General features: G+C 40.4%; 1 non-coding gene across 1 annotated transcript; it reads left to right on the top strand.

Annotated features, from left to right (window-relative positions):
- The first annotated feature begins 10,356 nt into the window (after nucleotides 1–10,356).
- Nucleotides 10,357–10,484, top strand: LOC132225390 (small nucleolar RNA SNORA3/SNORA45 family). Its single transcript, XR_009450903.1, has one exon. It is a non-coding gene; the product is annotated as a small nucleolar RNA SNORA3/SNORA45 family (small nucleolar RNA).
- Nucleotides 10,485–23,286: the final 12,802 nt, after the last annotated feature.

Consider the following 23,286-nt stretch of genomic DNA (forward strand, 5'->3'; position numbering starts at 1 on the left):
AGCTGCTCACTCCATTTGCTCCGGGACATGACCTGGGACGCGTCTGCCTATATCGCCGCCATCGTCCGTCTCTCTTCATTTTTCTTTTTTTTAAAATCCTCATTTTTAAGTTCTTATTAATTACTAGTGGCCTGGTGCATGCATTCATGCACATTGAAAGGAAATTAATTAGAAGAAATATTTTAATATTGCTATTCGCCCTTTCTCTATAATAGAAGTGTCAGAGATGAAAGAAAATTAGTACAAATGTATATGAAAATAATATATAAATTGATTAATAAATAAACAATAACAACATAACAATAAAAACATGATATAAAAACAACAAAAACATGATATAAAAACAACATTGAGCCTTTGCCAGTTTGGTTCAGTGGATAGAGCATTGGTCAGCCTGTGGACTGAAGGGTCCCAGGTTTGATTCTGGTCAAGGGCACATACCCAGGTTGTGGGCTCCATCCTCAGTGGCGGGTGTGCAGGAGGCAGTCAATCAATGATTCTCTCTCATTATTGATGTTTCTATCTCTCACTCCCTCTCCCTTCCTCTCTAAAATCAATTGAGAAATATATTTTAAAAATTTTATGAAAACAATGACTGATAAATTTGATTAAACTTATTCTAATATCTCCCTGTATACCACATTAAGAGTAAAAACACTTTCAGAGTGCTTGACTAATTTCCCCTGTGATAAAGAATTTACAACTTTAACATCACATGCTCTTTGAACTCGGGAGAAAGCAACATATAACTGACCATGTCCGAAAACTGGTTCAGATAGGAATATTCCTATTCTGTCTAGAGTTTGTCCTTGTGATTTATTAATAGTCATCCCAAATGCTGTGAGACAATATTTTTAAACTAGTGTCCCAGTGCACAGATTTGTGCACATTGAAAGGAAATTAATTAGAAGAAATATTTTAATACCGCTATTCACCCTTTCTTTATAATAGAGGTGTCAACCAAACTCATGATTGACAATGACAGATCAAAACACATGCATGTGATTGGCACCAGCGAGAGCTTTATATGTATCGCACATGCACGAGTCAACTTAGCCTTTTATATATATATAGAGAGAGAATAAACTTGCTTAATTAGACCTGCTTTCTGATTTAGCTAAACTTTTTCCAGCCCAGTGAAGCACCCCAACTTCTCTTTCAGGTAACTGTCAGCAACACAGCAGTAAATATCAACATGAAGCAGGTTATTACTGTAGATCACACAGGAAGAATAAAGGGTGAAATATTTAACTGCAGCAGTGTTTGACTATATTCTGCACAGTGAGAAAACCTGAAGTCATTTTCAAGGTCCACCATTTCTTAATTCTTTTCAGTCAGGTCAAGTCTTTAAACTTTCTAAATCTCTGTTTACCAGATAATGAAAAAAAAAAATACGATTCTACTGAGTCTCCTATCTATCTACTCCAGGACTTCTGTGAGGATCAAATGAGATGAGGCATGAGAAAATGCTTTACAAACATTTGGTTAAAGTGTAAAATGTTTGCACCTGGCTATAAAGCAAGTTATGTTCCTGGGCTGAAGAAACTCCAAGGAGGCTAGTCTCTAGGGAGAGGAAGCCAGGCGTTGCTAGATGATGTCATTACCTGGTGCCCACAGTGACCATTTCCAGCCTGGGTTGGGTTGTGGACCACATTTTTCACCATGGGGTCTTGCCAGAATTGGCTGAGATTTGGTGGGGTGACACTCTGGGGTGGTGGCGGGGCCTGTGTTGCACTTGGGGGAAGCTGAGTGTTAGTTTGTCGGTGCCAGGTCCATGGTGCTGTTTATTTTTAAATGGCCAGTGCACATCATGGCAGCTCCTGCATTGAACATCTTCCCCCTGGTGGTCAGTGCACATCATAGCTACTGGTCAGATGGACTCTTAGCCTTTTATATATATACTAGAGGCCCGTTGCCAGAAGATTCCTGCAAGAATAGGGCTTCCTACGGCTGGAGTGAAGCAGAGAAGGGAGCGAAACCCACTGAGGCGGGCTTTGCTCCTGTCTCCGCCACCCGACTTGTTTCACCCCTGCCTCCCTCCGCCGCCCAGCCTGGCTTGTTTTGTTCCCGCCTCCCTCCACTGCCTGGTCCTGCTTTTTTTGCCCCTGCCTCCCTCCGCTGCCTGGCTTATTTTGCTCCCACCTCCGCTGCCCGGCTTGTTTTCGGTCGCCTGGCTTGCTTCACTCCCAGCCGGTATATGCAAATTAACCGCCATCTTTGTTGGTGATTAATTTGCATATCACCCTGATTAGCCAATGGGAGGCGTAGCAAAGGTACGGTCTATTACCATGTTTGGCTATTATTAGATAGGACTAGAGGCCCGGTGCACGACGTTCGTGCATTGGGGTGTGGGGGTCCCTCAGCTTGATCTGCACCCTTTCCAATCTCGGAGCCCTCAGGGGAGTCCTCTCAAATCCGGGAGTTTCTGTCTGTCTTTGCAATCATATGAGCGAATTGTCTGAGACCCTCAACTCAGTTTGGTTTGTTGCTCACAGAATAATAGAGGCATTTTTTTTCTTTGCTTCATTGGTGGAGATTTCCTGGAAGTTTTAGGATATCTTCCCTTTAACTTTTCCTAGACACTCTGATTTTACTTATGTCTCTCACCTTTGCTTTCCCTCCATCCCCCACTGCAGTGGTCGGCAAACTCATTAGTCAACAGAGCCAAATATCAATAGTACAACGATTGAAATTTCTTTTGAGAGCCAAATTTTTTAAACTTAAACTATATAGGTAGGTACATTGTTATTAACTTAATTAGGGTACTCCTAAGGCTTAGGAAGAGCCACACTCAAGGGGACAAAGAGCCACATGTGGCTCGCAAGCCACAGTTTGCCAACCACGGCCCCACCGCAACAGTAACTTGCTCCAAGCTCACTTTGCTGCAGTGGTTCTCAACCTTCTGGCCCTTTAAATACAGTTCCTCATGTTGTGATCCAACCATAAAATTATTTTTGTTGCTACTTCATAACTGTAATGTTGCTACTGTTATGAATCGTAATGTAAATATCTGATATGCAGGATGGTCTTAGGCGACCCCTGTGAAGGTTGTTCAACTGCCAAAGGGGTCGTGACCCACAGGTTGAGAACTGCTGCTCTAGTGTCTAGGAGATCCATCTGCCACCAGAACTACGATTCCCAGCATTCCTGGTGCTCCCCGTGCTCTGGGCTTCCACTTCCAGTCCTGAGGCTGCCACCAAAACTACTATTCCCAGAATTCCTGGTGCTCCCCACAATCTTGGTTTTCCCTTCCTGCTCTGTCTCCATCCCATGGCCTCCCACTCTGCCAAGTCCTCCAAGCCACCAGCTCTCCCTCTCTGCTCTCCATCTGGTGGCTTGGGGAGCCAATTTCCCCAAGCCGCTCCACTCTCTGGCGGCTCTGTTCTCCACCCAGCGCCTGTGTATGCAAATTAACCTGCCATCTTTGTTGGGTTAATTTGCATAATAACTCCTGATTGGCTGGTGAGAATAGTGGAGGGGCAGTCAATTTACATGTTTCTCTTTTATTATATAGGACTACAGGCCGGGTACACAAAACTCGTGCATGGGGGCGGTGTCCCTCAGCCCAGCCTGCACCCTCTGAAATCCAGGTCCCCTTGGGGGATGTCCAACTGCCTCTCACTATTGGGACTGTGGGCTCCGAACTGCTCGCCTGCCTGCCTGCCTGATCGTCACTAACCCCTCTGCCTGCCTGCCTGATTGCCCCTAACCACCTCTGCCTGCCTGCCTGGTCACCCCTAACTGCTCCTCTACTGGCCTGATCGCCCCTAACTGGTCCCCTGCTAGCCTGATTGCCCCTAACTGCCTCTGCCTCAACCCGCACCTGGGACCCAGAATTCTCTTCTTCAGCTGGTCATAGGCCCCTGGGACCTGGGCTTCCTTCCCTCTGGCTGGCCACAGGCACACAGGACCCAGGCCAGCTTCGCTTGGGCTGGCCGCAGCCGCAGGGGACCATGGGTAGGTGGCTTCGCTCAGGCCACAGCTGCAGGCACCAGGATGAAGGGGTGGGTGGCTTGTCCCTCTCCCAGGCTGCAGGCACAGGCGCAGGTGCTGGCACCCAGGACCACAGGGCATGTGGCTTATCCCCCTCCTGGGCCGCAGCCTAGCTGGTCCCCATTCCTCTCTTGCGAGCTCATTTGTGCCTGGTTGGTCCCCATTCCTCTCTCCCCAGTGTTGAGTGTCTGAGCCGTTATGGCATGACAGCATGAGGGTGTGATGGCATGAGGGCATGATGACCATTTGCATATTAGCTCTTTATTATATAGGATAGATTGCTAGTGCATGTCATATGTACCAGAGTGTCGGTCGGATGGTTGGACGATCCATCACTTAGACTTTTATATAGAGAGATTTTCTTTTGACTTTCTTCTTACAGCCTAGGAGGTCTATGTCTTATGGACTTTTTTTTATTCATGTGTAATTTCTCAGCCACTTGGCAGTCTTGGAATCAGTTCTATGTTAACACTTGCAGCCTCTGGATCTGAAGCTCCTCATTGCTTATTTTCTCTCTTTTTTAACACATTGTTTGCGGGTAGTTTTTATGGCGCGCTAACAGGTGGCGTGGGCCATTTTTGCTAATTTTTTGCACAAATGGCAACGTTCAGTAAAATTACGATAACTTTAGTTTACGTATTTATACGTTACCCGCATTCTACCGCTAGTCTATAAAAAACGTATTAATACGTGTCCCGCGCTCTACTACACTGGTAGAATATATAAATACGTAAAAAGTGTAAACACATTTCCCGCATACAATGTGTTAAAATAATATATGTTTATTCTAATAATGCCGGCAGTATGGGAGAGCAGCAGGTCATCCACAAAAATCTGCTCTGCAGACCCCCATAAGTCAGCTGCTTATATAGGGTGGGACAAAGATTACATGGGGAAGTAGGCAATGGCAACTGGGATGGGACTCCATTGTTTGGGCAACAAGGTTGTTAATCGTTCCAAAATAATAGGCATTTCTTGAATAAGACTGGACCACATTCTTAGGTTGACTCCCAGGTACAAGGTTGACTTCCAGGTCCTGGGGGCATACAACTCCCAGCCAGATTAGATCTTTTTTGTTTTCTTTTTTAAAATGTATTTTTATTAATTTCAGAGAGGAAGGGAGAAGGAGAGAGAGATAGAAACATCACTGATGAGAGAGAATCATTGATTGGCTGCCTCCTGCACATCCCCTACTAGAATCAAGCCCGCAACCCAGGCAGTGCCCTGACCTGAAATCAACCGGAGACTTCCTGGTTCATAGGTCAATGCTCAACCATTGAGCCATGCCAGCCGGGCTTCTTGTCTGTTTTCAATATTTCCTTTCAATTCCTTCCACTCGGTCTCTCTCCTGGCTCATTAGAAATTACTATATTGCCCTTTAATTATTTTATAGTGTATCTCACTGACACTTCCATTTTGCCTACGTGCCTTTGAAAACCCCTAGGAAGGCAGCCTTTCCCTTTCTCCCATGTTTTCCCCAACGTGGTAATGTAGAGCCTGTGTCTGCTAAGTTATGAGTTCTCTCCTATTCCACCGTGGCACTAAAATCCCTAACTCAGTATACAGGAAATTATTTTCCTTCTTGCTTGGATGATATCCTTCAAATCTTTGTGGGGATGGAAAATATCTTCCTGTTGAGCCTTCAGGATGTTGTTTGCAAGAATGCTGTTATTTGCCAGGAATATATACACAGTAGTTGGACTTTGAGCATATCCATTATTCATTATTGTTTAGTCACATCTTGTCTTTTTTTTAAAATTAAATCTTTATTGTTCAGATTATTACAGTTGTTCCTCTTTTTTCCCCCCATAGCTCCCCTCCACCCGGTTCCCACCCCACCTTCTGCCCTTACCGCCCCCCCCCCCCCGCCACTGTCCTCATCCATAGGTGTACGATTTTTGTCCAGTCTCTTCCCGCATCCCCCACATCCCTTTCCTCCCAGAGAATAGTCAGTTCACTCCCTTTCTATGCCTCTGATTCTATTATATTCACCAGTTTATTCTGTTCATCAGATTATTTATTCACTTGATTTTTAGATTCACTTGATAGATGCGTATTTGTTGTTCATAATTTGTATCTTTACCTTTTTCTTCTTCTTCCTCTTCTTAAAGGATACCTTTCAGCATTTCATATAATACTGGCTTGGTGGTAATGAACTCCTTTAGCTTTTTCTTATCTGTGAAGCTCTTTATCTGACCTTCAATTCTGAATGATAGCTTTGCTGGGTAAAGTAATCTTGGTTGCAGGTTCTTGCTCTTCATCACTTTGAATATTTCTTGCCACTCCCTTCTGGCCTGCATGGTTTCTGTTGAGAAATCAGCTGACAGTCGTATGGGTACTCCCTTGTAGGTAACTGACTGTCTTTCTCTTGCTGCTTTTAAGATTCTCTCTTTGTCTTTTGCTCTTGGCATTTTAATTATGATGTGTTTTGGTGTGGTCCTCTTTGGATTCCTTTTGTTTGGGATTCTCTGCGCTTCCTGGACTTGTAAGTCTATTTCTTTCACCAGGTGGGGGAAGTTTTCTGTCATTATTTCTTCAAATAGGTTTTCGATATCTTGCTCTCTCTCTTCTTCTGGCACCCCCATAATTCAGATGTTGGTACGCTTGAAGTTGTCCCAGAGGCTCCTTACACTATCTTCATATTTTTGGATTCTTTTTTCTTTTTGTTTTTCCGGTTGGGTGTTTTTTGCTTCTTCGTATTTCAAATCTTTGACTTGATTCTTGCGATTCTCTAGTCTGCTGTTGGAACTCTGTATAATATTCTTTATTTCAGTCAGTGTATGCTTAATTCTAGTTGGTCCTTTTTCATAACCTCGAGGGTCTCACTAGATTTCTTGAGGGTCTCACTAAGTTTATCGGCGGTCTCACTAGACTTATAGAGGGTCTTACTAAATTTATCAGCAGTTTCTAGAAAATTCTTGAAAAATCTTATAAGTGTGGTTTTGAACTCTATATCCAGTAGTTTGCTTCCCTCCATTTCTGTCATTTGTGACCTGTTTCTTTGTCTCCGCATTTTTTATGCTTCCCTGTGTTGGTAGAGTGGCTTTCTGTGCTAGGTGTCCTATAGGGCCCAGTAGCACAGCCTCCCCAATTCCCTGAGGTGGACACTCTTGGTGCACCCCTTTGTGGGCTGTGTGCACAGTCTTTTTGTAGTTAAGCCTTGATTGTTGTAGGTATCACTGGGAGGAATTGACCTCCGGGCCAATTGGCTGTGAGAATGTGTCTGCAGTGGGAGAACTTCTGTGCTGGAGACACCCTTCTGGGGCAAGACTTGCTTCAGTGGGTCTTTGGTGCTCCCTGAGTCTGCCCCCTGAATGTGTCCCTTATGGATCTGAGGAGTTGTAATCTGGATGGTCCTACTCTGACCACTGGGTACACTGGCTCTTGGATCTCTAAGGAGGTGCTAATTTAGTCTCTGCCTGAGACTACCCAGCCGGAGCCCAGCTGTGAAGCAATGCAAGCTGCTGTGGGGCCTTGGGCCTTCTTTTGGATGTTCTGGGTTTCTCTGATCCAGCTGCAGTTTGTTAGGTAATTTTCAGATTGCAAAGGGCCAGACCTTTCCTATGCAAAAGCCTCTGCGCACAGCTTGGGTGGAGTGGGGTCTCAGGGGGTCAACAGGGCGGAGCAAGCAGCTATGGCTGATCCTCAGTCCTGTCCTAAGAGGCCCCACTTCTCAGTGTCCCAGTAATTGCTGCAATTACCTCTGAGAGAAAGGCGCCCTCGAGTTCCGACCAATGCCAGACAGTCCAGTTTCTCCCGTATGGGTCTGGGTCCCCAGAGACTCACCCGGAACTGGAGTTCAGAGAAGTCGGGAGTTTGAGACTCCCTCCCAATTGAAAAAGATAACCGTGTCCTCAGCTGCCAGCCCTTTCCATGTGCACCTCCTCTGAGTCTCAGTGTGCTTTTCTCTTTCCTTCTAGTTGTAGAATTTCCACTCAGCCAGCCTTCCTGTGGCTCTGGATGATGTTCGTTTTGTCTTTTAGTTGTATTTTTGAAGTGGTTGCACGAGGCAGCAATTTCCGGCGTTTACCTATGCCGACATCTTGGTTTCTCACATATCATCTTATTTATTATACCAATAAGATGCTAGGCAGAGCTTTAACTTTGACCTGAAATTCTTTTCAGTTTTATATCAAGGTGTTTGTTAGTTTGATTCTATCTGAATACCTCATTATTGACTCACACAGAATAATTTAATTGGAGAAGGTTTTAATACTTAAACATTGGCTAGGCTGGTTTTTCCTCTTTATTCCCTCAGGATAATAATTACCTAACAGAGAATATCTATGGCTATAACAACTAGACTCTTTCTCATCTCACTTTGGTCCCATCTGCTACCTTTTTGGTTCAAATATATATATTCAAAACCTAGACTTAATATTTCTTCATTTTCAAAAAAAGTCTGTATGTATAACATGCTATCATTTGATACTCTTAGTGTAAAAATTTAACCTTTATAAGATTTATTTCTCAAAACAAATCTGAACCAGGCATTTTACAGTGATGGCATCTGGCTTAAGGCAAATTTCTGACAAAAAATGTCATGATTTCGCCATCCATATTCATAAAAATAAAATTATATAATAAAATAATGAAATAGGCATTAGGAAGTGCAGTTATTTGTTTTGAAGGTTCATGTCTTAGAACAACATTTAAAAGAAATAAATATTGCACAACTCAGCATCTTTAAAAAATATATATATATATATATAAACAGAATCATTGTTTGCCCACCTCTTGCAGGGATCGAGCCCACAACCCAGGCATGTGCCCTGACCTGGAATCGAACTGGCGACCTCTTGGTTCATAGATCGACCATCAACCACTGAGTCATGCCAGCTGGGCAGGGTCCTTTTTAAAAATTTATTTTAGAGAGAGAGGAAGGAGTGGGAGAGAGAGAAACATTGATGTGAGAGAGAAACAGGTCAGTCGTCTTCTGCGCATGCCCTGACAGGGGATCACAGCCACAACCTGGGCATGTACCATGACTGGAAATAGAACCGGTAACCCTTCAGTGCATGGGAGGACGGCCAAGTAACTGAGCCACACTGGCCAGGACCAGCATTGTTTGTTTGTTTATCTAGATTTATTTATTTATCTATTTATGTTATTAATTTGTAGCCTAAATCCTTTACTTACATGGACTGTTACCTTGTAATCACCTTCCAACCCCTTTTTTTTCCTTTTCTGATTTATCAAACTTTTATTCTGGGTCACTCAGTCCTCAGAGGACAGCTCACCTCTCAGGGTCCAGCTTTCTTCTCTTTGTCTCAGCCATGGATAGTTTGTCTCCTTAACTGTGCTATTTGAGTGGGGCCTACAGAAGTCCTGGTTAACCTTTTAAAAAATTGAAAATGTTGCCCTAACCGGTTTGGCTCAGTGGATACAGCGTCAGCCTGAGGACTGAAGGGTCCCAGGTTTGATTCCGGTCAAGGGCATGTACCTTGGTTGCGGGCACATCCCCAGTAGGAGGTGTGCAGGAGGCTCCTGATTGATGTTTCTCTCTCATCGATGTTTCTAACTCTCTATCCCTCTCCCTTCCTCTCTGTAAAAAATCAATAAAATATATTTTTTAAAAAATTGAAAATGTTAATGAGATCATTGTAGATTTGTATACCTTTGTAAGAAACAATACAGAGCAATCCCTTGTACACTTTGCCCAGGTTCTCCCAATGGTTACATCTTGCAAAACTATAGTATTATATCACAACCAGAATATTGACATTGATACAATCCACTGGTCTTATTTATATTTCCCTCTCTTTAATTGTACTATTTTGTGTGTGCATGCACACATATGCGTATACTAATTTACATACATTTTTGTCATTCTCATAGCTTCACATATCTACTGCCAGTTGACATACAGAGCAGTTCCAACACCACAAGAATTCTAGTTGCCTTTTTATAACCACACCCATTTCCCTCTGCCCTCTACTCCCCAGTCCTTGGCAACTACTAATTTGTCCTCCATTTCTTAAATGTTGTCATTTCAAAAATGTGATATAAGTAGATACTTTAAAAAAAAATTTCTGCACTTAAGAGTGAGAAACATGCAGTCCTACAGTATTTTAAGAAGGGTAAAAGCCTTCTTTGTGTTATTTTACTCCATTTGAAGGAAAATATTTCCTACCAGCAAAATAAGAGTAAAATTGACCCACTCTCTGGATATTTTACTCTGGTGAAGTTCCAGTTTAGTGGTGGTAACTGAAGCCCCTCAGAAATGGGCTTCAAGTAATGGCTTCTGTGAAAGGAAACGCAGCCTCCCAGGGTGTACAGACAGAACTTATGGGGTTGGGAGGAATGAAAGAAAGCTTTTACCTGAGATTCATATGTTGAAATAATCACACATATTGATAAATGACAGAATTTAAATAGAACATAAGAAAAATATTTGATGGTGTGCTAGAGTTCTCGGAGAGAATCTGCTGGTCTTGATTCATTGGCGTGGGCAGTAAGCACCCCCGGTAGTGCCCAGATCAGAAACATAGGCAAAAAAAAAAAGAAAAATATTTTATTTATACTTACAGTCTCATATTCCATTTCATCTTCCATCTTGGAACTAAACAGTCGGAAAAATGTGCTTTCCTTTGAACATAAAGATGTCACTATGGATCGAAGGTCATTAGGATATATGTTTGACCTTGTGTTTCCTGTAATAGGGAGAGATACCACCTTTTCTTCCTTCTTACTCTCAAATGGCAAAATGACAAAAGGAATTTGTGGGAAGGCTGCCAGATTAGGAGTCAATGATTCTTTTTCACATATTTTCAATTGACTTTGTTGTTCTAGGTTTTTCCTTACTACCCAGACAGATTCTGATGTTAACACATCTTGCTTGCATCTTGCTCTTGTGTTTTTTAAAATATATTTTTATTGATTTCAGAGAGGAAGGGAGAGGAAGAGACAGAAACATCAACAATGAGAGAGAATCATTGATCTGGCTGCCTACTGCACACCCCCACTGGGGATTGCAACCCAGGCATGTGCCCCAACCAGGAATGGAACCGCAATCTCCTGGTTCATAGGTCCAGGCTCAATCACTTGGCTTGCCCTTTCCGACTCAACAACTGAACATTTGGAGTTCTTTTCTTCCCCACAGAAACCATTACTTGAACAGTGGAGTCATCTAAAGAATTTCACCTGTTGTGTGTTTCCAACAGGCCAATTAAAATGGGGTGGGGGAGGAGGAGGCAAAGAAGAGGAATAACAACCATAAAGAAGAAATTACCAAGTATTAAGCAAAGCAGAGGGCATCCTGTTAGATTTTAGTGAAGCCATTGAGCTGATCTTTTATAATCTTTGGGGACTGTCATCAGAGAGCAGATGAGTGAGCCAACTAAAGTGGAAAAATTGAGAAATGAAGGTAGACAGTGATCTGGAAAACTAAATTCCCCCAAAGGAAAGACTTTAAGAATCCTAAAACCAAAGGATTGTGGTCTTTACTAGTACTGTGGGCTGCATTCTATTTTAAAGGCAACTGGTATCAGTGGTTAAATAATGTAGTAGTAACTTGAGATCAAGGAAAACTTACCTAAGCTGTATCATTTTGAATAACTATTAAAGAGTGAGTAGGGGAAGCCAGTCTGAGAGACTCACTGTAGTGTATAATTATGCACTTTGAAAGCATGGTTTATCCATGGATCTTAAAGCACACTACCAACTTTAATTATTTTTCATAACATCTCTGCAAGACCATTATTTCCTACAGGCAGATGAAAAAACAGACAGAAAGGTTACCCTTCAATCACATCATGAATCAGCTGCTGACTTGCTCCTATTCCAGATTTGTCATTTGAATTAATTGACCATTTCCAAATGAAGAGGGAATGCTTGAGCAGGGCTTTGAGTGAATTTTGGCTTCTATTTCTTGTTTCCAAGCAAGGGAGGCTGAATTCCTTTTAAGATGGAATGCTGTTCAAAGAGTTATTATTTAATGGAATGTGTAGGAAAATATATTAAAATATTATTTGAGACATATGCCAGGCAAACATATAAGTCCTACATTAAGTGGCTCCATCATTAACTTTGCATAGAAAACAATGACAAATATACCATATAAAATCAAGTTTTGGTATCTGGAATGGCCTTCAACAACCTTATTTATTTTTATTTTTCAGTAATGTCTCTAGCTTTGGTTGTACCACTTTCACAAAACCTTCTCCAATTATTTGCTGCACCCTCATTTGTCCTTCTGTGTCCCAGTGATAATGATAGTCTATACCACAGGATCTAGCACTGTATCACTCTTTTACATTCTTTTGTTTCTTTTATTTTTTTAGTTAAACAGCACAGTGGTTACCAATGGCCCCTGCATTATGTTTTGAATGGGGGAATGATGACTGTAAATCTATTCCTGCAAACAGGACTGTAAAACAAGCAGGTCAAACTCGCAGCCTATGGGCTGCATTCAGCTCACAATGAATATTTTTGTGGCCCAGCCAATATAATGGTATGTAAGAAACATTTTAATAAAAATTTCATAACTTAATTTTTACGATATCCTGTTATACATAATTATTTTTTAAAATATATCTTTATTAATTTCAGAGAGGGAGGGAGAGGCAGAGATAGAAACATCAATGGTGAGAGAGAATCATTGATCGGCTGCCTCCTGCATGTCCGCCACTGGGGATCAAGCCCACAACGCAGGCATGTGCCCTTGACCGGAATCGAACCTTTCAGTCTGCAGGCCGCCGCTCTATCCACTGAGCCAAACCAGTTAGGGCCATAATTATTAATAACGAACTACACCGTTCGCTAATGACTGATGACTATAATTGTGTTGCATTCATTTCCCTTTTTTTAAAAAAATGTTTTTATTGATTTCAGAGAGGAAGGAAGAGTGAGAGATAGAAACATCAGTGATGAGAATCATTGATCGGCTGCCTCCTGCACGCCCCTTACTGGGGATCAAGCCCGCAACCCCGGCATGTGCCCTTGACCGGTATCAAACCCGGGACCCTCCAGTCTGCAGGCCGACGTTCTATCCACTGAGCCAAACCAGTTAGGGCAATAATTATTAATAATGAACTACAATGCTCGCTAATGACTGATTACTATAATGGTGTTGCATTCATTTCCCTTACACGCTTTATGCGCAGGCGCACCATTTCTCTCCACTAATACTAGCAGCGAATATTTTAGCATCTGATTGCCACGTTGTTAGTCTTGTATTGACTTGTTTGGTGTGGGCAACAGGAAATATTTCGCTTTCGGAGAACAAGAAAAATAGGTTTATTTGTGTTACACTTATTAATTTATGCAGTTATTCAGTGTCTAGTAAGTTAATGTTCAAGAAAAAATATTAATTTTTATTAAAATGTTTACTATTTCATGTGAACAATGACTCATATATTTCAGCCCTTTGTATTCAGCATGTCTCTATCGAAATAAACCTACGTTTCTATGAAAATTGAAGCTTTTGTTTTTTGTAGCCCACATAAACTTAAACCTTGTTTATTTGGCCCGTGTTAGTCTTTGAGTTTGACATGCTTGCTATAAACTCAAGGAGCACCCAGCTTGAATCTTATTTTTTTCTATCACTACCTCCCAGAACTTTCGAGTGCACTGCATTGTTAGTATAATAGTAGGATTAAGTTCTGTAGGTGGAGACGAACAATGAAGTGAAAAAAAGTTTCATTAAACTCATTAAACAGGTGGCTTAATTAGAATATGTAGTACTTTATTTTTTTTTTTTTAAAAAAAGGATTTATTTGAGCTAAAGTAACTGCATCCCAGGAAATACAGATTCAGGTAGCAACCTAAACTGTGCCCCTAGAATATGTAGTACTTTAAATAAAAAGGAACCTATGTGAGACACATATATTCCATCCAGCCCCAGCAAAGGTTTAGAACTGTTGATGGCTGCCTAGTGAATGAATATCCTCTTCCTTATCCCCCAACATACCTCACAAAACCTGCTTTAGAAGATAACTTAGTAGTTTCCTGCTCAGAAATTCAAAACCCATCATACCAGCTTGAATTTATCTCATCTGTATAGGGAAGAGGGATCAAATTTATCCTAAATGTGTACCAAGGAGACCTAGTGACATAAAGAGGCCTTGAGGATTCTCAATAAATGCCTCTCATTCAAAACTTCCATTTTTAGTTCTTCAAACTTCCTTGATTCTGAGCTCTGCACATACTTCTCTCCTAGGCAGAACTCTGTTCCTCTACCTCCTTGGCTACTTCAAGGACTCCCTCCTCCAGAAAACTTTCCCTCAGACCCTCCTGCAAACAGCTTTGAAACGTGGGGTTCAGGGTGCAGACTTTTCTTCCCATGAGTTCTTGTCCTCATGAAGTTTGAAGAATAAACTCATGGACAAAAAGTCTTCTTTAATAAAAAATGTCGAAGTTAATATTTGACAAAGGAGGCAAGAGCATACAATGGAGTCAAGACAGTCTCTTCAATAAATGGTGTTGGGAAAAGTGGACAGATACATGTAAAAAATGAAACTAGACCACTAACTTACACCATACACAAAAATAAACTCAAAATGGATAAAGGACTTAAATGTATGATGGGAAACCATAAAAATATTAGAGGAATCCACAGGCAGCAAAATCTCAGACATATGCTGAAGCAATTTCTTCACCGATACAGCTCCTTGGGCACTGGAAACTAAGGAGAAAATAAACAAATGGGACTACATCAAAATAAAAAGCTTTGTACAGCAAAAGAAACCAACAAAACAACAAGAAAGCCCACTGCATGGGAGAACATATTTGCCAATGTAATCACCGATAAGGGTTTAATCTCCAACATTTATAGGGAACTCATACAACTTAACAAAAGGAAGATAAACAACCCAATAAAAAAATGGGCAAAGGACCTAAATAGACACTTTTCAAAAGAGGACATTCAGAAGGCTGATAGACATATGAAAACATGCTCAAAGCCACTAATCATCTGAGAGATGCAAATCAAAACAACAATGAGGTACTATCTCACACGTGTCAGAATGGCTATCATCAACACATCAACAAACGACAAGTGCTGGAGAGGATGCGGAGAAAAAGGAACCCTCATGCACTGCTGGTGGGAATGCAGACTGGTGCAGCCTCTGTGGAGAACAGTATGGAGTTTCCTCAAAAAACTAAAAATGGAACTCCCACTTTTAGGAATATATCCCAAGAAACTAGAAACACCAATCAGAAAGGATCTATGCACCCCTATCTTCATAGCAGCACAATTTACAATAGCTAAGATTTGGAAACAGCCTAAGTGCCCATCACCAGATGAGTTGATTAAAAAACTTTGGCACATCTACACAATAGAATACTATGCTGCTATAAAAAAGAAGTAACTCCTACCATTTGAAACAGCATGGATGGAGCTGGAGAGCATTATGCTAAGCGAAATAAATTAGTCAGAGAAAGATAAATATCACATGATCTCACTCATTTGTGGATTATAACGAGCAACATAAACTGATGAACAAAAACAGATCCAGAGACAGAGAAGCATCAATCAGATGCTCAAACCTCAGAGGGAAGGTAGAGGACCATGGGGGTAAAGGGGAGAGATCAACCAAAGGACTTGTATGCATGCATATAAGTGTCACCAATGGACACAGACACCAGGGGGTGAGGGCATAAGTGGAGGGCTGTAGGGGGGGAAAGGGAGAAAAAGACACATATGTAATATCTTAATCAATAAAGAAAAAAATTTTTTAAAATGTTTCCAATAGGAAAAGCTTGCTTTTTCTCTCTAATGGGAAAATAAAAAATCCTGCCTCGTGTCCCTTTGTCTCCACTTTATATATGCTGCAATTCTTTTTTTTTTGAAAAACAGTTTTATCGAGATATAATTTACATACCAGGACATGAACTTTTATCTATTTATTTTTTTTAATTAAATCTTTATTGTTCAGATTATTACATTTGTTCCTCTTTTTTCCCCCCCATAACTCCCCTCCTCCCAGTTCCCGCCCCACCCTCCGCCCTCACTCCCCACCCACTGTCCTCATCCATAGGTGCACGATTTTTGTCCAGTCTCTTCCCGCATCTCCCTCACCCCTTTCCCCCCCAAGAATAGTCAGTCCATCCCCTTTCTATGTCCCTGATTCTATTATAATCACCAGTTCATTCTGTTCATCAGATTATTTATTCACTTGATTCTTAGATTCACTTGTTGATAGATGCATATTTGTTGTTCATAATTTGTATCTTTACCTTTTTCTTCCTCTTCCTCTTCTTAAAGGATACCTTTCTGCTGCAATTCTTTATTTGTATATGACCTTTTCTTATTGGTCCCTTTCCTCAATTTAGGATCCCCATGTTTTCCTCATTGGTCATTCTGCTACATTAGTTTCAAAGCTCAAAGCCCACGTGATGCCATCCTCTTTCTCTCCCCCTTATCTTTCTGGTTGGAGTTGCCTTTGATCTCCCGGCTGTTCGGGCCAGATATACCCCTGTCTGTCCTTGGTTTATGGCTGTTCTAATTGCTCAGGCCAGGAATGTTTCCATCTGCCTGGACCCCCTCTTCTTGTGCACTTCTCTATCCTCTGTGTAAGATAAGTATTTTGGCTTCTTCAAGTCTCCACCTATGCATTCCTCTCCCATGGACCCTTTCTATTCCCTAAGCCTTCCTAATTAAGCTAGCTAGATAACCCTTTCAGCTTGAATTAGGTAAACTTCATATTGCTCTTCAGCGCCCTGCACAGAATGGATTTCTTAGCATCTAGCACAGAACTTGGAACAAAGAAGGTGTTTAATGTTTCTTCATAAAAGATAATACTTGTAGAAAATCAGTATTCATTCCAAGTTGTATTATATTTCTCAATGCACAACTTTGAGATGAGGTTTTTCTCGCTCTGTTCATTTATTTTCTTTACCCATTCCTTCATTTATACATTTAAGTACTGAAAAATTAACTCAGTGCTTATTAATGGGCTAGACAGCTTGCTCATCATTGGAGACACAGTGATTAGGGAAATATGCTTCCTGACATCAAGGTTTGCCTTGGCAATGTAGCAAAATGCTCTCTCATTTCCAAATTCTTTTAAAAAATTTATCTTTATTGTGGAAAGTATTACAGATGTCCCCCCTTTTTTCGCATTGACTCCCTCCACCCCGCACTCACCCCATTTCCAAATTCTTGAGATCAGAAACATAGTTATAAATTTTGGTGTTTTAGAATTACTTTAATTTTTCAGTTCTAGTTGAGTAGACATGCTAAGGACTACATATATCTACTTATTACTTCTACTTGCTTTTGTGGTTTGCTATCATATGGTCAGCCAGGTCTTGTCATCCAAAAAAGAGCCTGGATTTGGACATATATACTCTAAGTTCAGACAGTGAGGCAGCCAATTTAGCTAATTCATGCCAAAAATTAGCTAGAAACATTTTCACTGCCTATAAGAATAGCTTGACTTGTGACTCACCATGTGATTTAGGTGAGTCACATAACCTCTATGTCTGGGGTTCCTCAGCTGTAAATTACAGAGATGCTAGGAATATAATGAATGAGAGACACAATGGCATAGTGCAAGAGTACTGGACCAATTATTTTTTCGTTCCTAAATTTATCTGTTTTATATATTCTTATTTTCACATGTTAGAAAACAGCTAACCTGACTGCCCAAGTAAATCTATTTGAGGGCCACTTGAATGGCAGAGTTTATGAATACAATTTCCAAAACTGTACACAGCAACAATTTCACCAATTATCTCTGCACCATTACCCATATTCTTCTGATTTAAATACAGGAGTAACTATGCAGAGACTGGAAGCCAAAGAGATAATGTATATAAAGGTTTTTGAGAGCCATGGAAATGGCCAAGAAACTGTATAAATGAATTTCATCATTATACACCCCTGATTAATCAGATACTGATCCATGACTGTTTCATTTTGTGTGAAACTAACCCATAATTAGCCCAGTAAACCTTAATTAGAGAAATGATTCCTTGAGCTTATATGGAGGGTTTGTACTTTTTGAAGCTCTTTCATGTACATTTACTCATATGATCCTTGCAACAATCCTCTGAGGTAGGTGGAGCAAGGATTATTATCCCTATAATATTTTTGGTACACTTCATATAACTTACCAAATATTGACTTATAACTCAATACTTAGTATAGGTCTTTGTACTTAATTCTTATAGATCACATAAGAATATTATCTATCTGAAAAGTTTACAGTAGAAAATCAAGAAAGGTACAAGTACAGTAAAGTACATTCTTTTTAGTAATCAAATAACAAACAAAAATCTGTTGAAAGAAAAACAGGTTTTTCCAGATGAGTTAGGTCATTCTCTTAATGATTAACACAGGCCTTTGTTAAATTTCTACTAGGAAATCCATGCACAATGTTTACTTAATAAAAATAATTTTTAACAACATAAACTGATGAACAAAAATAGATCCAGAGACAGAAGCATCAAACAGACCGTCAAACCTCAGAGGTAAGGCGGGGGATGAGGGGGGAAGAGTAAGAGATCAACCAAAAGACTTGTATGCATATAAGCATAACCAGTGGACATAGATCATAGTGGGGTCAGGGCCTGTACTGGAAGGCGGGAGCGGGCTGGGAGAGGTCAATGGGGGGAAAAGGAGACCTATGTAATACTTTCAACAATAAAGAATTTAAAAACAATAATTTTTAGCAAGTTTTTCTCTACTTTAGATGAACTTCATAGGGGGGATTTGGGGTCTTTTTTATTTTTTTAAACAATTTAATGTTTTTATTGATTTTAGAGAGCGAGGAAGAGGGATAGAAACATCGATGAGAAACATTGATTAGCTGCCTCCTGCACACCCCCTAATGGGGATTGAGCCTGTTACCTGGGCATGTCCCCTAAGCAGGAATTGAACTGGTGACCTCTTGGTTTATGGGTCCATACTCAACCACTGAGCAACACTGGCTGGGTGAGATTTGGGGACTTTTATTTTTAAAAATATATTTTTATTTATTTCAGAGAGGGAAGGAGAGGGAGAGATAGAAACATCAATGATGACAAAGAATCATTGATTGGCTGCCTCCTGCATGCCCCCCACTGAAATTGAGCCTGCAACCGGGGCACGTGCCCCTAACCAGAATCGAACCTGGGACCTTTCAGTCCTCAGGCCGACACTCCATCCACTGAGCTAAACCGGCTAGGGCAGGGGACTTTTATTTTTAATATAAGTTCCTCTAAAACGTCAAGTGTTCAGGAACATACTCCTGTTTAATTTTTTCTCAGTACAATTGTCAGTATCTGGCAGAAGCAGAACCTAATCACTGCCAAACAAAATTCCAATATTTAATGAAAAAAATATTTTTGGTGCTTTAGCCAAAAATGCAAAGCCCCTTACATAAGCTAATGGAATTAAAAAGAAATCTCTAATACCTAGTAACAGAATAAAGTTAAAGAAACACAACAACTTAAAGAAAAATAATTCTCAAAATAAAAGTTTATGTACCAAATGAACATCTATAATTTTATATGTAAATCTATTTTTGGAATTGCACAATTTATTGAAACAAGAATTAGATTTTGTAGCATGATCATTGCTGAAATACTATCATCTCAATTGTACCCTAGTTTTGCTTTTGTTTTTCCAAATTTATATTCTGGGAAATTAAAAGGGGGAAATAATCAAAGTTTGCTTTCTTTGAGGTTCTTATTCCTTATTTGTTTTGAACCAATATTTATTCATAATACTGAAGTTAACAAGTATAGACCTATGAAAAGATTTCTTATGTTGTCATTAATTATGGTGCCTACAGAGTCTTAGAAATCTCAAATTAAACAGAATAATATTGGGGGGAAAAACCTCTATGCAGACCAGCTCTATATAAAGCTAAATGGTTAGCCCTGGCCAGGTAGCTGTTTGTTAGAGTGTCGTCTCAATATGCCAAGGTTGTGGGTTAGAACTCTGGTCAGGGCACATGCAAGAAGCAACCAATGAATGCATAAATAAGTTGAACATTAGATCGATGTTTCTCTCTCTAAAATCAATTTTTAAAAAATTATTTTATTATTTTTTAAAAATATATTTTTGATTTCAGAGAGGAAGGGAGAGGGAAATAGAAACATCAATGATGAAAGAGAATCATTGATTGGCTGCCTCCTGCACACCCCACACTGGGGATCGAGCCCACAACTCAGGCATATGCCCTTGGCTGGAATCGAACCTGGGACCCTTCAGTCTACAGGCCGACACTCTACTCACTGAGCCAAACCGCTAGGGCTAAAAATTTGATTTTAGAATTACTAGTCATTTAATATTTGTTATAAGCAAATTAGTGGTTTGCCGGAAAAGAAAACTAGGTCTACTGACCTTCATCTAGCCTTACCTACCTTAAGAGTTTTATTTTGGTTACAGTTAGAGACCAATATTGACCTGAGTATGGATTTATGCAACTCTGAAGGCCTTTTAGAGTTTGAAGACTGCTTCATGAGTTCTCTTTGAGTCTTTTGTGCCAGTTACTTAAAATTTTCAGATCTAAAAGAGTATTCAGAACTGTTAGTTATTACGAATTAGATAGGTTGATCCTTCTAACTCTTAAATTCTATCATTGTAGGTTAACTGCTCACATTTCACTGAAGCTTTGGCTCTTTCTAGAAGTGCAGGTCTGTCTGTACAATTTCAACTGATTATTGTTTCACTAGCAGTTATGAGTCTTCAAATACTTAATTCTTTTATTGCTGGATTGGAGTCTAGCTTAATGACAATGCGTACTGTGGAGCTATTATGAACTCAGCAGTGAAAGGTCTGAAGATTGATTCTTATTACACAATTCAAAGAGTATTATATGCAGGAAAGTTTTGTTGAAAAGTACAATCAAGGTATGGATGCATACAACAGAATAACACATCTCAGGGGGAAAGGGAGGGGACAGGAAGAGACTAACCAAAAAACATATATGCATATATGCATAACCTATAGACAGAAAATAGCATGGGGAAGGCCTGGGGTGGGCTGGGGGTTGTGTGCAAGGTGGAAAAAGGGAGAAAATGGGAGACATCTATAATATTGCCAACAACAACAAAAAAGTAGAGTCAGCGGGGACATTCAGGGTGTTGCATTTTATGCCTTCACATTTTGGTAGCAGGAGAAAATACACAGGACTAGATCAGCAATGAGTTATAAGGAAGAAAATGTGAGGATGACAGTCATTTGCAGAGCGATTTACAGATTACAACCATTTAGTTTTTTGTGGATTCAGATCTGACCCCATACCACATTCCAGTGGCTTTCAAACTTTAGCCTGCATCAAGACTTTTTTAGTCTGTAAAAAAGATTGCTTGGTCACACACAGGTTTCTGATTCAGCAGGTTTGAGATGGGGCCCAACAATTTCCATTTCTAACAAATTTCCAAGTGATGCAGATGCTGCTGATCCCTTGACATTTTGAGAACCAACCATTAGGTACCCATATACCATGCAGTTAGCCTACTAACTTTTCATATGTACCACATTTACTCTACAGTCTATAAGCAAACTACAAATGAAATAGTGAGAACCTAGTTTAAAAGTAACTTTAGATGATAGTATCAGTTTTGAGGGGGTTTATTTATCTTAATAGTCAAATAGAGGAAGAGGGAATAAAGTTGATTTTTAAAAACAAATCTTTATTGATTTCAGAAAGGGAGAGGGAGAGATAGAAACATCAATGATGACAGAGAATCATTGACTGGCTGCCTCCTGCATGCCTCACACTGGGGATCAAGCCCACAACCCGGGTATGTGCCCTTGGCCGGAATCAAACCTGGGACCCTTCAGTCCACAGGCTGATCAGCTCTATCCACAGAGCTAAACCGGCTATGGCTAAAAAATGTTCTAATCTGGTATAGATCTGTAAGGTAATTCAGGGGAAATGACATATGTAGAATTTGCTCCAGATAGTCAGCAAAAATAAAAAGGGAGGGGGAGTCCTAGAAAAAACAGGATTGGCAAAATATTTGTATTTGTTGAAGCTGAATGACGAGTTATCATGTAGTTCATTATACTTTCGTGTCAGTTTGAAAATTTCTGTAAGAAAAAGCTTTCAAAATTCACATCTTCATTGATATTCACTGAAAGTATAGTTGACATGTAAGAAAAAATGTGGACTGCATTTAAAAAAGGTTCTTATGGCCCAGGTAGCTCAGTTGGTCAGAGCATCATCCTGATATGCCAAGGTTATGGGTTCAATCCCTAGTCAGGGCACATAAAAACCAATGAATGTATAAATACATGGAACACCAAGTCAATCTTTCTCTCTAAAATCAATTAAAAATATTATTATGGTCATCTCAGATAACATAGTCAAGGACTCAATAGTCCTTGTAATAGACTAGGCCTGAAATACAACTGTTAATTTAGGACTCCATTTTGGGCAGGACTGGGTAGGAGAAATAGCCAGTTGAAATACCTACTTTTAAACTCTCTGCCTTTAAGGATTCTTTTTTTTTTTTTTAAATATATTTTATTGATTTTTTACAGAGAGGAAGGGAGAGGGATAGAGAGTTGGAAACATCAATGAGAGAGAAACATCAATCAGCTGCCTCCTGCACACTCCCTGCTGGGGATGTGCCCGCAACCAAAGTACATGCCCTTGACCAGAATCGAACCTGGGACCCTTGAGTCCGCAGGCTGATGCTCTATCCACTGAGCCAAACTGGTTAGGGCTTTAAGGATTCTTTATTCCCTCCCTTTTTATCCCATCATATTGCTTACAGCTTATGAAACTCTGGGTCACTGACTCTACAGACTCACAAAAATCCTTCTTTGCCACCTGCTTCAAAGGGGCAGTGGCTTTTAGGCCCCTTGTTTGTTTAAGCTTTGTTACAGTGACTATACTATCTCTTGGGACAACCAGGCCAATCTTTGTGGGGAGGGCAGTGTTAATATGGTTCATATTTTTATATTTTAAAAACTGACGTTTTGCCCTAGCAGGTTTGGCTCAGTGGATGGAGTATTGGCCTGTGGACTGAGGGGTCCCAGGTTCGATTCCAGCCAAGGGCACATGTCTGGGTTACAGGCTAGGTCCCAAGTGGGGCGGGGCGGGGGGGGGGGGGATCCAGGAGGCAGCCGGCAGCCAATCAATGATTCCCTGTCATCATTTATGCTTCTATCTCTCTCTCCCCCTCTCCCTTCCTCTGAAAGCAATATAAAATAAAAAACCCCCGACTTTTCATGCATTTATAGAATTCTATAAATTAATGTGAAAATGGATGTCTCTCTTTTTAAATGATGACTTGCTGTGTACCTTAATGCCTAGCACAATGGCATAAGGTGTATTTAGGTTATATTTTAGTATTTTTAAAAGGGCTGTTTTCTTTTTTTCTGAGAAAGTACAACATATACAAAGTAAT

Source organism: Myotis daubentonii, chromosome X (genome assembly GCF_963259705.1).
Source record: "Myotis daubentonii chromosome X, mMyoDau2.1, whole genome shotgun sequence".
NCBI lineage: Eukaryota > Metazoa > Chordata > Mammalia > Chiroptera > Vespertilionidae > Myotis > Myotis daubentonii.